Source organism: Camelus ferus, chromosome 1, assembly GCF_009834535.1.
Source record: "Camelus ferus isolate YT-003-E chromosome 1, BCGSAC_Cfer_1.0, whole genome shotgun sequence".
Lineage (NCBI taxonomy): Eukaryota > Metazoa > Chordata > Mammalia > Artiodactyla > Camelidae > Camelus > Camelus ferus.
In genome coordinates this window covers 122,009,117-122,025,741 of record NC_045696.1, presented here as the reverse complement: position 1 = coordinate 122,025,741, position 16,625 = coordinate 122,009,117, and positions in this window count along the sequence as shown.

Genomic DNA, 16,625 nt, shown 5'->3' with positions numbered 1-16,625 from the left:
TTATCTTCCTCAAGACTATCCAGGTATCCCCAGAAGCAGGAGTATATCCCATAATTACCCCCAAAACATCTTGTGAAAAACATCAACCCTAGTGGAGAGCCCTGCCTCTCCAATGCCCCTTGTGTATCACAAACACAAGCTTTAAATGACCAGGGGGAAACCTGTCACAGCTGTCTGAAAATTGCACAGCATTGGCAAGACTTCAGCAAGCATACACGCCTGCTCAGCCAGAAGCCAGGTCTCCAGCGATGCTCCTGATTAGAGGAGCTACTTAAGAAGGCTAGTGTACGTGTCTGTGTCCTAGTTGCAAATGAAAGGCTGAGGAGTCTAAATTAGGGAGATGGAATTCTTAAGGCTGAAAATGTACCAAGCAAAGCAAGATTTTAAAGGTTCTAGACAGTCAAAGCTCATGACAAATAACTGGCCTCCGCTCTCGCCCAACTGCAGTCCCCTTTTCCCACAACAGCCAGAGGACTAATGTTGAAGTGAAGTCATATCATGTCAGTCTTCTGCTCAAAACCTTCCAAAGGTTTCCCAGCTGCTCGAAGTCCTAGCCATGGCGTACAAGGCTGACACGATCCTTACAGGAGGCTGCATTTCCCCCACTCCACTCCCGTATCTGTCTCACCTTACCTTCTGCCACTGTCCCCTTACTCTGCAGCCACATGAGCCTCAATGCCTGTCCCTCTGCCTGGACCGTCCTCCCCCAGAGCAGCACTGGCTGCCACACTTCATTCAGACATCTACTCAATTTCTTCACAAGCTGCCTCTCATTATCCTGTCTGAAAGCCTATGTCCCAATCACACTCCTTCTAGCCCTGCTTTGCCTTCCTTCACACTATCATTTATTGACACATCCCTCCACGACCTGAATGTAAGTTCCATAAGAGCATGGACTTAGATTTGTTGTGATGTACCCTCATTACCTAGGACAGAGTAAGAAAGAAAATAGGGGCTCAGTAAATGTCTGCCATAAGAATTAAGGAATCCACTTACTGGTCCATGGAAATATCTGTTTTCATTTATATTTATTAAAAAAAAGCAGCCTATACCTTGCTGATAAGACAGCCATGCATCAATTATCAGGAAATGTGATCCTATGATACTCATCCAAGAAGTATCAGAATGTCTAATAGGTCTAGCATTTGCAAAGTGCAATTTGTTAAAAATAAAATTATTATAGATCTATTCACTAGATAAGGTTTTAAAAAAATCTTCCACTGATGCTATGAGCGCATTTCAGATACCGGTCTCTGCAACTACCCATGCAACTTTCAGCACCATTTTGCGTGACTTTCTGGACAGCATTGTAACTGTCATACTGCTGTTGCAACTAAGTTTTTCAATAACAATGGAAGTACATGGTCAACGTCTTACTTCATATTTCAATAGTTTAGCAAGCACTAGCTTTTATTTATAAGTAGAACTAAACTGCATGGGTTAGAACCCCAGCTCTGCCACTTACTAGCTGAGTGATCTTGGACAAGTTACCTCCCTCTTTGTGCCTCACTTTCCCTGTCTGTAAAATAAGTGAAATGGCAGTATCTATACCTAATAGTGTTGTTACCTGGATTAAATGAATTAATGTGCTTACAATAGCATACAGTGCCTAGCAGGTAAGAATTCAGTAAATTATGGCTTAATCAATCAATGAATATACTATCTCATTTAAACCTCAAATCAACCATATAAGACAAGTACAATTAATCTTAAGATGAGGCACGGAGATGTTAAGTAACCCAACCAAGAGTACAAAACTTCCTTCTAGCACTAACATTCTGTGAGTCCAAATTTACCCCAAAATGAAAAGGGTTTTTTAAATAAGGTTTCATGTCAATAACATAGTCAATTTTACACCTTTTATTGGATAGAATCAGATAACCATGAAGACATTCTACATTTCCCTTTGGTCTAATTTTTGCAGGGAATGATAACTGCTAAGTGTTTAAAAAATATTTTTTTAATAGGAAGACATAGTAGTTGAGAAAAAGCAATTAAGTTTTTATAGAGAAAATTCTAACCCATTCAGCCTAAGTAATTTTTTTTAATTAATAGGGAATAAAAAAATACTCAACAGGGAAACAAACCTACAAATCTAGGAGTAAAAATAATAAAACAATGAACAATGAAAAAAATGAATATTCTATTGTAGTCCCTGAATACAGACCTGGAGCTGCTTTTATCACTCGGATACATTACCCAAGCAGGGCAACAGGAACCACAGGGAACAGACCAGGAAAGACTCAAAGGATGCTGAACTTTAACTCCTTTTCTCCCTTCTGCTAAAGCATATAACACTCACTGAGGCTGTCCTAATCATGTAAAGTCCTCAACAACGGAGAAAACAGATCTGTTTCCTGACAGTGATGAAGACAAAATCCAGTTAACCGAGACTACAGTAACTCGGTAGTGATCTGACATCAAAGGAAAATGACAGGTTCCAGTGAGGAAACTTTCTAGATAACTGAAGTTTATCTATGTGTCAGATACCTTTCCACTTGGACTAGTACTGGGTTTTGTTTGTTTGTCTGTCCTCTACTTTAGCATCTTCTTGAGCCAGGCTCATCCTTACTAATATCTTTATCCTAAGAGGTCATAATGCTATGATAACCTCTAGGCTATTGCCTTATTGTGCCATTGTTCTTATATAAAATGCTCCATCCTGCAGGGTAGTTATTTGTCAATGTCTCTTTTCTCTACTATGACATTATCTATACATAAAAAGCAGACCAACAGCATTTTACTTTCCAGTCCTTAGTTGTAATCACCAGAAATCTGCATAAAATAAATTCACATGGCGCCTAGTACCTACAAGCTCCATGGGAAATTTGAACATCCCCACACTTAAAAAGAGAAAACAATCTTTTTGGTTATGTAAGGACAATGCCCTTAAACTTGTAAGAAGCAAACTGAGGTATTTAAGGGTATGAAATTAGGAGTTCAAAACAAAAAAACAATATATATTAAGAGAGAGAAAACAAATGTGGCAAAAGATAACCGTTAGTAAACTTAGGTAAAAAGTATATAGATGTTCATTGGACTATATGTATTACCAACCTTTTAGAAAATATAGAAGTTTTTAAGATAAAAATTTAGGGAAAAACAAACATAGTATATCAAGCAAATGCCTATGTGTAAAACTGGCAGAAGAATAATTAGATTGTACCTGTGATATGGAGAAAACAGATAACTAATTTTCACAGTTAAAAGAAAAACCAGGGGAGGGGGGAAGTAAAGCTACACCAAAAACTCACCGACCTACACACACACAGGAATAAGAGGAAAATGGCCAGCAGACACTAAGCAGAAAAAACAGAACTTGACCTCCTTGCCACTGGAGAGCTTAGCAGGTCTATTCATTTTTATAATTTGAGAAAAGCATTTTATTTCCTGTAACTTTTTTGAAAGACACCAGGATACTGGTATTTACTAAAGGTACTGCCATTAAAAAATGTTTTTTTTCCCCTGATGTCTTTTGTGAGTACTTGATCACAAAATTACATAAGGGATTACTTTTCTAATAGATACTTTTGTAAAAGATAGAACCCATATCTCACCATCCAGAGATTTATTACCTGTCCTCAGCTTTTAAAAAATGAATACATATATAAATTTATCTCTGGCAAAACTGAAATGGTATTGTGCATAAAATGTTTCTGTAAGCTGCTTACCCTCTCTTAATTGCAAACACTTTCTAACATCAAAAATGAAAACAACCAAAAACCTTGCAAAGAACTTGACCGACCAAAAGCCAAATGGCTCAAATACTCTAAGCACAAAGAGCCTCAATTATGCTCTGATTGTAAAATGATCCAACCTTCTTACAGAGGCAGAATCTAACAAACTCATTATATTTTTTAAAGCATATGTTTCTTAGAGGTAGTTAAGTTTTTAAGAGCATGAATTCTGGAGCCAGACTGAACACATTCAAATCCTGGCTTCCCCAGTTAATAGCTAAAGGGCTTTTCTGACTTGGATAGCTTACCCTCCCTGATCCTGTTCCCTCATTTATAAAATGAGAGTAACAGAGCCTTACAGAGATGTTGTGGAATGTGAGTTGATACACCCTAACCTGGGCATTTGGTGTATCAACTCCATCCAGAAACCTGGCATACAGTAAGTATGCCCTAAGTGCCAGCCCTTAGGGTTATTTCTCATGTTCCATCAGGGGACAGCATCTTGCTTCCCAGGAATGCCTGCAAACAAAAGCTTCCTTCCTAACTCCTAAATCTAAAGCCTACGATCTTCTGTTCTGATCTAAATTAAATGTAACAGGGCAAAAAACATAGAATGAACATGCCATTGACATCAGAGGAGAAGAGACCATCCGCACAGCTCACTGACGGTGGCTCAGTGCCATCTTTGTGTGGGAGAGCAATATTACATAAGAAACAAAGTGAATCATGTTCCTTTTCTATGAAAGAAAGTTGATCAGACAATATTATGAATAGAGGAAGAAAATCTGCAAAAATCTTTTGACATCACAGATCTTCGTGTTTACAGGAAAACTCAATTACAATATATGAGACGATCTGTAAGAATAAGCTAAGGCTGGCACATTCCCATTCCTCAGGAAAAATCACTTGTAATTGAGGTGTTCTGTACAGCCTTTTCACTTGTGCAATTTAAAAACCAGATAACAAGAGCATTTTCCCCAACATAAAATTGTATTTTCTTCCTAAGGAACTTGAGACATCAACCATGTCTTAGGCATCACACTGTGCTGACCAAGGCTTCTAACATTTATGTATTCACTCTGATCTTAAAGAACTAAATTCCATTAACAAAGCTGTTCTCTTGTAGGACAAAGGCAGATTTCAAGGAACAGTCTTGTCTTATGTTTCAGCAACATACTTAAGTGCCTTTACTGCTGCAGTCTTGGAGAAGCGACTTCTACAATGCGACTTCAAACCTAGCTACATTATCTATTTCTTCATTAGAAACTAGTCAAATTATTTTCTACAAATATCTACACCAAAGAGCTACAAGTGAAAGTTCAAGATAGGAGAGTGTGTCTACAGTTATACGCATATTCCAACCCACCCACTTTTTCAGACAAGCTAGTCTCTAAGAATTAAAACTAATACAGTTAGCTGGCACAAAGTGAAATAATAAACTATAAATTATAAACTAAATCAATCACAAAGGACATAAAACATTGATTTAATACTGAATGTATTAAATTACATCCACTTATGAAATATAACTTAAAAATCCAAAAGTGGAAACATGTACATAATTTAGATTTCCACACTAATTTGAAACTCCTGTACACCATTTCAAGTAAGTGCAGACACAAGGAGAGACATTAGCAACCCACATAAAGGACTGTAACTTTCAACCATCTAACATACACACTCACACACACACACACACACACACACACACACACACACACACACAATGGCTCTGGTCACTCCCCCAATGTTGATATCTGTCTATCCCACATCCTGCAGTATATCCTAAACCCACCCTCATAACCTCACCTTTCTCCCATATTGCACCTCAAACCATCTGCCTCTGTCTCTTTCCAGGAAATCTGGATGTGTAAATAAAACAATTCTGCCAAAAATGTTACAGATGAAAATAAAGGGAGAGAGGGATGGAGTTATGAGAAAGATATGAAGATTTTTTAGGACTTCCGAGTTAAAAGTTTGAGGAAAATAAATTGTGAAAAGTTGAAGCTGAGTAGAACTAATTGTGAAGCTACATTTGCAGAGTAAGTTGCTGCTTAAGTGCCTTAAAAATCTTCCTCCACAGAAACTAAAACCCTTCTAATCCAGGCTCTTCTGGGTTAACAAGCAACTGGCTTGGTCTGGTTTTGAGATAATCCCCATGGGCCATCATTCCATCACTGCTATAAATTAACAGAATCAGATATTCTTCCCAAACACAAGCTCAGAGATGAAGAGAAGCACGGGCAACCCTGGAAAGCAGAGGCCACTTGTTCTGACTGCAGTGCCTGAGAACTGGAAGAGGGAGGCTTCACAGGGTAAGGATATGGGAAGCTTACGCAACTGGAGTAATCAGTTAAGACAGCAAGCCCTGGGAAATAACAACAATGCAAAAAAGACAAAGAAGACAGTGACAACAGTGACAAATCTCTGCTAGGGCAAGGTTTCTCAACCTCAGCACCTCAAACATTTTGGGGCAGATAATTCGTTGTTGCTGGGGGCTGTCCTAAGCATGTAAGCTGTCTACCAGCATCTCTGGCCTCTAGGCACTGGGTGCTGGGAGCACCCCTCCAGCTGTGACAACCGAACCGCCTCTCCACCTCCTACAAGTGCTGCGGGCTCTGCTCTGCATATACATTTTTAATACAGGTTAATTTCTTGAAGGATACAAAACTTTATAAATACTATGATGTAAACTCATAACAGGCATTTTAATAGACTGAATGATGAATATTAAAAAGTGATAAAATCATATTGGAGAAGGAATTAGGAATTTTTCAATTCTATTAGATGATGTTTGGTAATGATGTTCCAGTATTTCAACTTCTAAAAATACATTTATTTATCCGTATTTTCTAACCGATGGATTCCAAAAGAAACTAGGTCTGGAAACAGCATGATTTTAACAATATTTGCAAAGCACTTTACAGTTTCTTCACCATTTTTACAAACTTAACCTACTTAATTCTTAGGAAAAGAAGCAGTGTATAAATATCCCACTCAATTCCCAAGTATAAGATTCTACCTGTGTTCTTTTGAAAACTAAATCCAAAGTTCAAAGTTCAAAGATGTGTATGTGTGTATCCTTTGCCATCAACAATGCAAGAAGAGATGAATGAAAAGGTAATTCTGCTCCACAAATCATACATATACACTTGCCTCCAATGCAGAGATCACAGTTTCCTCCACCTTGTCTGTGAAACAGGAATTACAATTCACATATAATCAATGGTATCAAGCATATTCTTGACCTGAAGTGTCTAATTCCAACTTAAGGAGAGTAAATATATACCTGTAAAGGAGAAATATAATTGATAATGTATCTTTACATCTAATTTCTCCCCTCCTCTCCAAATTCACCAAACTTCTACCTCCCAACTATCTGGACTAAAGCTTCCCAAATGACTAGGCACAGGTTACTGAAGGACTGTGCAAAGTTTTAACCAACCCCCAACAAAAGTATTAGCTTGCAAGTAGGATAAAATCGGGCTTTGACCCAAACCCCAACCTATAACCTCCTATCTGGATTCAGAATTTTAGACATTTTCAACTTCAAAGACTGAGTTCCTCAAAGTTTTATAAAATCAGACTCTTCCCAAAACAACAGCGTCTGTGGTCCAAATTCAACCCAGAGAGTGAGCCCTCAAGAAATTTTGATAATTTCACATTAAACATTTGCCAAGTTTGACCAGTTTTTCTTCCATGTAATGTCTTGTTCTACTCTTATTTATTCCTGCAATCACTACCTTAATCCAGGACTCAATCACCCAGTTCATCCAGCAGCTAATTTATTTCCTATTGTGTTATATCCCAACTGCTCAACCAACCAAAATTCCAAATACTCTGCCTCACGGTCATCGTGGCCTGTTACGTGAATAATCAGAGTCGCAGTTACCATGGTCCTGTTAGCATCTCCCCTCATTTCCTGCCTTGGATTCCGCACTCCAGGCAGGTAAACCTGCACGCTCCTCACTAGACTCCATGCCATTCCCTGCTGCCTCAGAAAGCCTCCCCCCAGCTGGCTGATGTCCTTCCTGCTGAATAAATTCTCATTTCAACTGCAGCTAAACACATAACTGGAACTCTAGTTTTAGGTCTTGGCATTTCTGTCTACTCCGACAAACTGTGTTTTTCACGTCTCTTCCCCCTCCAGGCAGTGGCGTCATGACTCCTGGAGTCACAGACACACCAGAAAGTCTGGGGACTGAGCAGCAGAGCCCTCCCTGCGCACGTTCCCACGCTGTTGAGTTGGAACCGCAGTAGCTTCGGGATGAATTCACCCAACAGCAAAAGGAACGCGCACTCCCTGAGAACTGGTCTCAGCGCTGCTGCTGCCGCAGCCCGGCCAGGACAGGACTGGCCCCACGAGCACCGAGCCGAGGCCTGCGCGCTGCCGGGCGGCAGGGCCACCGCCTTCCGGGGATCTGACTCGGGGGGGCCGCCCCGCGCTTCCCATGCGCCCTGAGCACGGCTTCCTCCAGCTGCTGTGCAGCTGGGCCGCTCAACTACGTGAGGGCTAGCCCTGCTGGGGTTTCATTCAGAACAAGCAGACTTCAGAGTTGCTAGGAGAATTAGTAACAATCATTCAATAAATCAAATCCTTCTTTAAAAAAAAACCCGGGGGCTGTTTGCCCAAGCATGTCACACAGACTTGCTCATGTGAAAACACAAAACACAAATCAAGTCCTGCAGCCTGGAGTGAGTGCCCTGCGACTTGGGGCTTGGACTTGAAGGCACCGTGTGTTTCTCTGTTCACAGCCTTTCGCACCTACAATTTGTTTCCTGCAACTAGTGGCCACATAGGCCTCTCATTAAACTTTGTGTTAGCAGTTATAGCCAGTGACTGCCCTTGCCCTGCCCCCAAATCTCTCCATGTAAACAAACTCCATTTTTTGATACCCCATATAGACTGCATTTGAAGCTAGGCCACCCTAAATATATACCTCTAACTTTGGCAAAATTTTCCAGACCATTAGAATGTAGTAAAATTCAAAGATGAACAAGAAACTTCACTTCATGTGAATCATGGTCACCAAACCTGTAATGTAAAACACAGCAGCGACTTACTACAAACTAACAGCAAAACAGAACATCCAGAGCCCCTGTCATCTACCTCGTGCTTAATCTTTCCTTTAAATACAGAAAGTACTTTTTCTTCACTGATAATTTACATTTCTGGAGAGCGTATTACAATCAGACATTTTAGGCTATGTTTAATATCAATAACCTAGTGTATTAGTTTAGAGCCAGAGTACTCAGGATTCAAATCTCAGAAATGATCTACCCGAAGCCTAAGGAATGTGCATTTTATTTGCTGTGTCTTTCTGGTTATTCATCAGTTTCTTCTCTCCATCCTACTTTGCCTCACTTTAACTAATACATCATCCCAGTTATTTACAAAGTAACAGGGCAATCTCAACACTAAACTCTACACAGCCAAAACAGGTGTTTAAAAAAAAAATGACTAAAGCTCATATATCTTACTGCACAGAAGATTCAGAATTTATTTATTCCACTTTACAGGCAAATGTCAAGTATGATTACTTTCCCCACAGAAATTATATTAGAAACAGTTAAATCAGAAGGTGACATCCTCAAGGTTGCAGGAAAATCAGGAAATTTAAATAAAAAGTTGGAAATAGTATTAAAACTAGATACAAGAATAAGAAACACCATCGTCTAGTGTAAATTTAGAATGCCCATTCAGTTGTTTCTGGAAAAATAAAAAACAGAAACTACAAGAGAGCTGAAAACAATAAGTTGTTCTTATACTAAACTTCAAACATTTAAGAAAAGATTAAACTCAGTCCACTTTAGGGACACAATAAATATGTAATACATTTCAGAAAAACTTCCATCAAAAACAGCCAAAAAAGTTATTTATATGATCTTCAATCAATTTCTTTTTTTGTGAGTCTCATCCCAGTAAAAAAGTAGTGGGTTTTTTATTTGCTCACTGAGATGAAGAGATGTGGAAAAATTATAATCATCATTCTTTAGAACTTGCAAATTGTTACTATTATAAAAAACAAAGTTTTAAAAAATACCTAACAAGCTAACACTGGATTAAAAGTATTATGTATACCACAGGTTTTATTAACAAATTTTTAGGACTTCTGAATAAATTAAGAATACAAGCAATATATTAGAAGTTGCATAAGTGGTCACAGTCCAAAAAAACGTTTTGTTTTTAAAGGTTGGAGTCATCCATGCAAGGGGAAGCTGGGGCAGAGACGTGAATGACACACCTACGAGGACTGAGGCGGGTAACAGAACATCAGTGCCGTAGGCCACGCACGTCACCAGCCAGGGTGAGGGGACCGCGCTGACTGCACACACACCCCGATCTACAAACGGCAGATACTGCCCCACCACTCTGCCCCAGAAGGTGGGAACACAGCCTACCAGTGACTGGATTTTCAAGTCATCCCTAAAAATCCAGAAATCCATAAGCCTCATCGAGAAATTTCCCAGTTTTTCAATGCTGATCACTAGTTGAAATTCAAAGACACTGCAAATCAACAAAACACATCTCTAAGGTGGTCAGTCCAGAGGCCACCTTTAGGCTAAAACATGAAAACTGCTTTTAAAGAGATATGAGGGTCAATGAATAAAAAGCTCAGCCTTTGAGACCAAACCGGTTTGGGTCTGAATGTGTAGTTCACCACTTAGCAGGTGCATGATGATAGAAAAATTATTTCTTTAAGCCTGCTTCTTCAAATGGAACACTCTCATAATTGTTGAAAAGTGACACTTTGAACACAGTACCAGATACACAGCAGACATCACAGAAGTGTCCCTCACCCTGACTGCCCCAGCCTGCAAGTCTGTAGGATAATTTAAAAGATACCAGATCATAAACACCCTGGAACACTTTAAACAAGTTATAAAAAGGAGATCAGAAAACTGAGAGGTGCTTTGATGCCCACTTCCCTCAAACCCTGCTACTCAGAGAGGCCCTGCACATACACAGGGAAGGCACTGTTAATGTAGGGGATGAAATGGGCCTTCTTAAAATGAGACCGCTAACTGGAGTATCAATCTCAGTTAAAAAGCTGAAGAGTCCGAGCCCCTTAAAGCTAAAGACAAAAAAAGCCTTTCTCATTAATTTCACAGGTCCTTACTTGCTGGTAGAAGTGAAACAGCTTAAGCTTTGATACTTTTGTAACTTTTGGCCAAACTTCCAGGAAACTTGTTTCTATATAATGCCTGGAGCGAAGCATTTATACCAGATTTTTCAATGTAAAAAACCTGTCATAATCTAAAGTTCATTTAAAGTATGACTTCATTAAACCAAAACATTATGGGACTAAATTTACAGCTACAGTTAAAATACCTTTTGACCCCTCATACACACCAATTAATTTTTTTTAGGAGAAAAAGACAATAACTCATTAACATATGATTTTTAAAAAGTAAAACACATACATAGAAATTCATTAGGCTATACCTAATCATGATACTTCTGATATATTTCTAATGTGGTTACAAATAAGAAAGAAAAGCACTTCTATATACGTGAGCCCATGTCTATATAGACACTTACTGAACTCTAGAAAGTTCATGATGTCTTCCTACAAACACAGCACAGGCTGGGGCACGTGCTAGAACTGGAGGCACTAGGGAAGTTTAAGTTTTATGACTCTAAACACATGAATTCTCCTTTCCAGCTTCCCCCTCCTCACATTAAGTGCAAGAAAAACTAATGCAATATAGAGATTGACAAATTGGATGGGGGAGCAACTGAAAAAGGATTCAGTACCTAAAAATCCACTACGATGTCTCCTTATGGACACAAACATATCCATCCTCTCATATGAGAACCTGAATGTGTTCTATTCTACACATCACCCTCATATAAACTCCTTACCAACTGGACCATAAATAGCTCTGACTTGTAGATAAAAATACTATATATTAAATAAAATCACATCAAAAACTAAGTAGCCTTTTAGCCAATGTTTAATGCAAAATGATACTTTTAAGATGACTCTAGAGTTCTGAATTTAGAAAATTTTTGTTTAACAAGGGTCTTAGCCCACGAAGATAAAAAGTAAACTTAACTTTTTTCTTCAATCATCAGGCTACACCAGTTTCTATTCTCACTGTTTCACGTTTGAAAAGCAGAGGCTGTCGTACATACCACTGCTTATCAGTAGTTTAAACTGCCTCATGTGGTTTGTCTTATTTTCCACTTCATAGAAATCAGTGTCTAACAAAAAGTGAAAACGGACACAGAAGTGATTTGTTAGAAGCCGTATGTAGAACGTAAACACAGACGTTAAAGAAAAGGCCCTATAGAGGGTCTGCAGCTACAATAGTTTAAGCTAAACGCCTCCTAGAAGCTCCTAACTTGAAACGTTTCTCTGGCAAATGAACACCGCGAGTGTAAAGCAGAAGTCAACCTACAAAGCATCATCCAGACCAAACAGAAGACAGGACAAAGCTAAGCGTGGCTCCACAGTCAGACGTCAGAGGGACAAAGGAAAGAAAGGCAACAATCATGACATGGAATATGCGGATATTTTCTAAATTACCAAATTAGTCTATAAGCATCCAAAGCATTCAGGAGAAAATTTCAATCCAAAGCTTTTAAACACACCTTGAGGTCTTTAAGCACACTACGGGGAAGTCAAAAAGCTAACCCTGAAATAAAGCACTTTGCACACCACCACATGATGCAGCTGGTCCTGGAATACACTGGAAATAACAGTCATCTTCAAAACCCGAGTGATCAAGAAATTACATGCTTTTAGCAAACTTTAACGTCAGCTGGGGGGTGCAGGGCTGCCACTGTTCTCACAATCCACTCGCTGCAGTAAACGTCTCCTCCACCTGCGAGCTTAAGAAAACTCTTCAAGTTGGGTCACCCAGGGGCCATCCCTCTAAAAGACTCAAAATAACGCAGCCTACAGAGCAAACAACATCTAGAACCGGCGTTATCTTCCTCCCCCCAACCCTCTCCCCTGGGCAGCAGAATGTTTTTACTGACCATAAACACAGCCTCTTGCTCTGTCTCCGCAAACCCCGGGCGGGGGCGGGGCGCTGTGCGGAGCAGCGGCTGCCCGGCTCGGACACGCAGGACGCCGCTGTCGCCCCTCCGCCGGCGGCCCCGCCGCGGAGCCGGCTCGGTTCGGACCGTCGCGCCCGTGAAGATCGGCACAGCGGCCCGGCCGGCGGCGCGCAGCCCCCCCCCCCCCCCCCGCCCGCGCCCTGGGCGGCGGCTCCGCGCGGCGCAGCGGCTCCGGAACCGGCCGCCGGGAGGGCGCTGGGGGCGGGAGCTGGGGTTAGGGGTTGACAATGTCTTACTTTGCACTAACTTTTTTTTTTTTTTAACATTTTTTTTATTGATTTATAATCATTTTATAGTGTTGTGTCAAATTCCAATGTGCAGCACGATTTTTCAGTCATACATGGACATACACACACTCATTGTCGCATTTTTTTCTCTGTGAGCTACCATGACATTTTGTGTACATTTCTCTATGCTATACACTATAATTTTGTTTATCTATGCTACGATTTTCAAAATTGTACTTGGCACTAACTTTAATCCTAAGAGTTATGCCCCTCTTGGGGTCTCACAGATCTCCTAAGAACCTTTACTAGATTGCTGGTTACTCACTGGTGGGCATTTGAAAACAATGATACAATATAAAACTTGAAAGCAATAATGAAAATCAACCATATTATTTGATATATAAAATACTGAACTAGGAAAAATATATGTTAAGAATAAGGGCAATAACATGATGGTGTGTATAGCACTTTATGAACAACTAGGGCTGAACACATTTTTAAAAAATTTATTCTATATTTCATTGAATAACAATCTTGTGGCTTGAGTTTGCTCTTTGTGTATGACGGATGTCTCATTTTTAACAATGCTGCTGTAAACACAGATTGATGAAATTGGGTCTAGGCTATGCAAATGTCCACAATCTACTGCTCAAGAGACAAATTATAAAAATTATTTATGTCACAAGGAGACAAGTCTCAAAATAGTTATGTGATTCATAGAGGAGGCACATTTTTATTTATATTTTGTAGATGAGCAGTTTGCAGTTTGATGGGAGCTGGGCTAGAGAATGAAAATTCTAAGTTGAAACAAGTGTTGCAAATGCGTGGAGACAGGAAAGAGTCTGCAAGGAGGACCAGCTGCATATTGTTTACAACGCCTTTTGTGGGGTGACTAGTAGAGTATATGGGGGATACATAGCAGCCTGAGAGTTAAGGGTGTTGTGCTCTCTGCTGGCTAGTCAGAAGTTTATTTTATTAGTAATGTGTAATCATTGAGATTAAAACACAAAAAGCGTGGTCATTTATGAGTTTTAGTAAGAATATTCTGCTAACAATATAAAAGTTTTGGGGGAAGGGAGGGGTATGACCTAGAGCAGTGATTCACAATCCAGATAGATTGTAATAAAAGAGTTACACAGAGAGTTAAAAAAAAAAAAAACTCCACATATTCTGGTTAACATCCTAAACTTAAAGAATCACATAGGACTGGAACTTGAGAAGCTATTTTTTTAAAAGCCCCCTTAGTAGTTATATATTGCTAGATAAAAAGTTATCACAGAACTTGCAGCTAAAACAACAAACATTCATTATCTCAGAGTTTCTATGGGTCAAGAATTGGAACATTGTTGAGCCAGGCCTTGAGCTTCAAAGTCTCTCACAAGGATGTAATCAGGATGTTGGCCAGGACTGGAGTTTCATGTGATAACTGATCAAACACTGTTGAAAACATTTTTTCAACTTCAAGAATTAAAGTCAAGCCAAGTGTATGGATTCATCATAATACAATGTTTAAAAATGATGATAAAAATACAACTAGAAATTTATATATATATATAATATATATATATATATATATAACCTATAGGTCAAAGAAAATTTTATTTGAAAATTATAAAATATTTTAAATGAAAAATACTGATAATACTATACATCAAACTTTCAGGATGCAACAAATCACTAATTTCAGTGAAATTCATGTCCCAGAGCCACATGCTAGTAAAGAATTAAAGTTGAAGACAAGCTAAATATCAATCTCTACCATGTGATACAATACAAAGTAGAATAAACCAAATAAAAATGAAAGCATACTTAATGAAACAGAAACCAATATACAGTAATGGGATCAAAGCATCCAAAATGTTGGTACTTTGTGAAACTGGTAAAGCTAGACTGACTCATCAAAAGAAATGAGATCTGTGTTCCAAATTGCTAAGAATCCAAAATGCCCTAAAAAATATTGTCACAGTCTGAAAAACAAGAAAGGACCAAATAATCTACAAAATCATGCTTTTAAAAATCCACTACAGGTTATGTCACAAGGTAGGAATATAAACTGAATTCCAAAGGGTCCAAATCTCCTTTGAGAAGCCACATAAACTTTTTGACCACTAGTAAATTTTAGAGATTAGAATAAATTAAATAAAATGTTAATGAATTTCTTGACGACTGAGTAATGGCTAGAATCTTGAGAAACTTGACATAAGAGGAATCCACACATACTCATAAAAAATGTCCCATTGGCCTCCATCAGGTGCTCACAAGAAACAGCAGGTGTCAGGAAGGTGTCAGGAAGAAGATGTGTGACATCCTTGGCTGGACAGGCTGACTGCACTTCCCAAGGTTTGAGGGGCAGCAGGAAGACCTGGAGAACCCAGGAGCCTGTAAGCACGCAACAAAGCCTTGCACTGAGTAACAAAAGCAGCAGTCTACCATTGGAATAGGTCAAGGGCACAGAGAGAGACTGTCTGTAAGACAGGTCAGCAGGTCTGCTAACAGTTGAGGGTGGAACAGGAATACTCAGGAAATCCTCAGACCTGCCACTCAGAGCAATGCCATGGCGGAGTTCCAATGGAGGAATGGGAAGCTTTCTGTCTGCTTGATGTAGCTGCAGCAACAGCAGAGCCCAGCCAGGCGGGGTACAGCTGCATTGGATCAGTGCCCCCCACAATCATCCTAACTGAAACTTTTCAAACATAAATTATTATCTCAATATCTACTTTTTTACAATGCCAAGCATACAATAAAAATGGAGTCAAGCAGAAAAACAGAACATGTTAAAACTATGAATCATAATGAGATAAAATGAGGAACAGAACCAAAATCAGAGATAGACCAAATGTTGGAACAATCAGACAGGGCAGGGATTTAAAAATCGCTATTATTATTATGTTGAAGGATCTAGTGGGAAGGTGAAGAACACACATGAACATATGAGAAATGAAATGGCAACTACTTTTAGAGTTAAACGAAAATCCTATAAAAAGTAAAGCACCAGTATCAGTGGTTAAGAATTATTTTAATGGAATGAACTAAACCGATGTGGACAAATTGGTGGAAAAAATCAGAGAGCCTGAGATAGAGCAATACCAGTTTAACCACATGGAAAGCAAAGACAAACAGAAAAAAATGACAACTGAGCATTCAATAGCTGACAACTTCCCACAGGACAGTGTCTAAAGGTTTACTGTAGGTAACTGGAAAAATCAAAATAGAAGAAGTTAAGAAGAAAGGGAAAAAAATATATTTGAAGGGAAAATGGCCAGGAATTTTCTAAAAGTCATGAAAGGCAAACAAATGTCAGATCAAAAGCTCATTGAACCCCAAGCAAAACAAATAGAAGATAGATATGGCCATGTACCTCACAGACTAGCAATGAAAAACCAAGTATAAAGAGAAAAACTTGTAGGCAATTAGTGAAAAAATGAAACACTGCATATAGAGCAAGAAAAATTAGGATTGGAAGCAAACATTGCTAGAAATCAAAAACGAGGAGAAAGTACAACAACATCTCTGCAGAGCTGAAGGAAAAATGTCAACCAGAATTATCTACATAGTAACAATGTTTTTAAAGTGAATGCAAAATAAAGACTTGAAGTATAGCTTTTGAACCCTTGTACCCTGTTGGTGGGAATGTAAAGTACGTAGCCACTA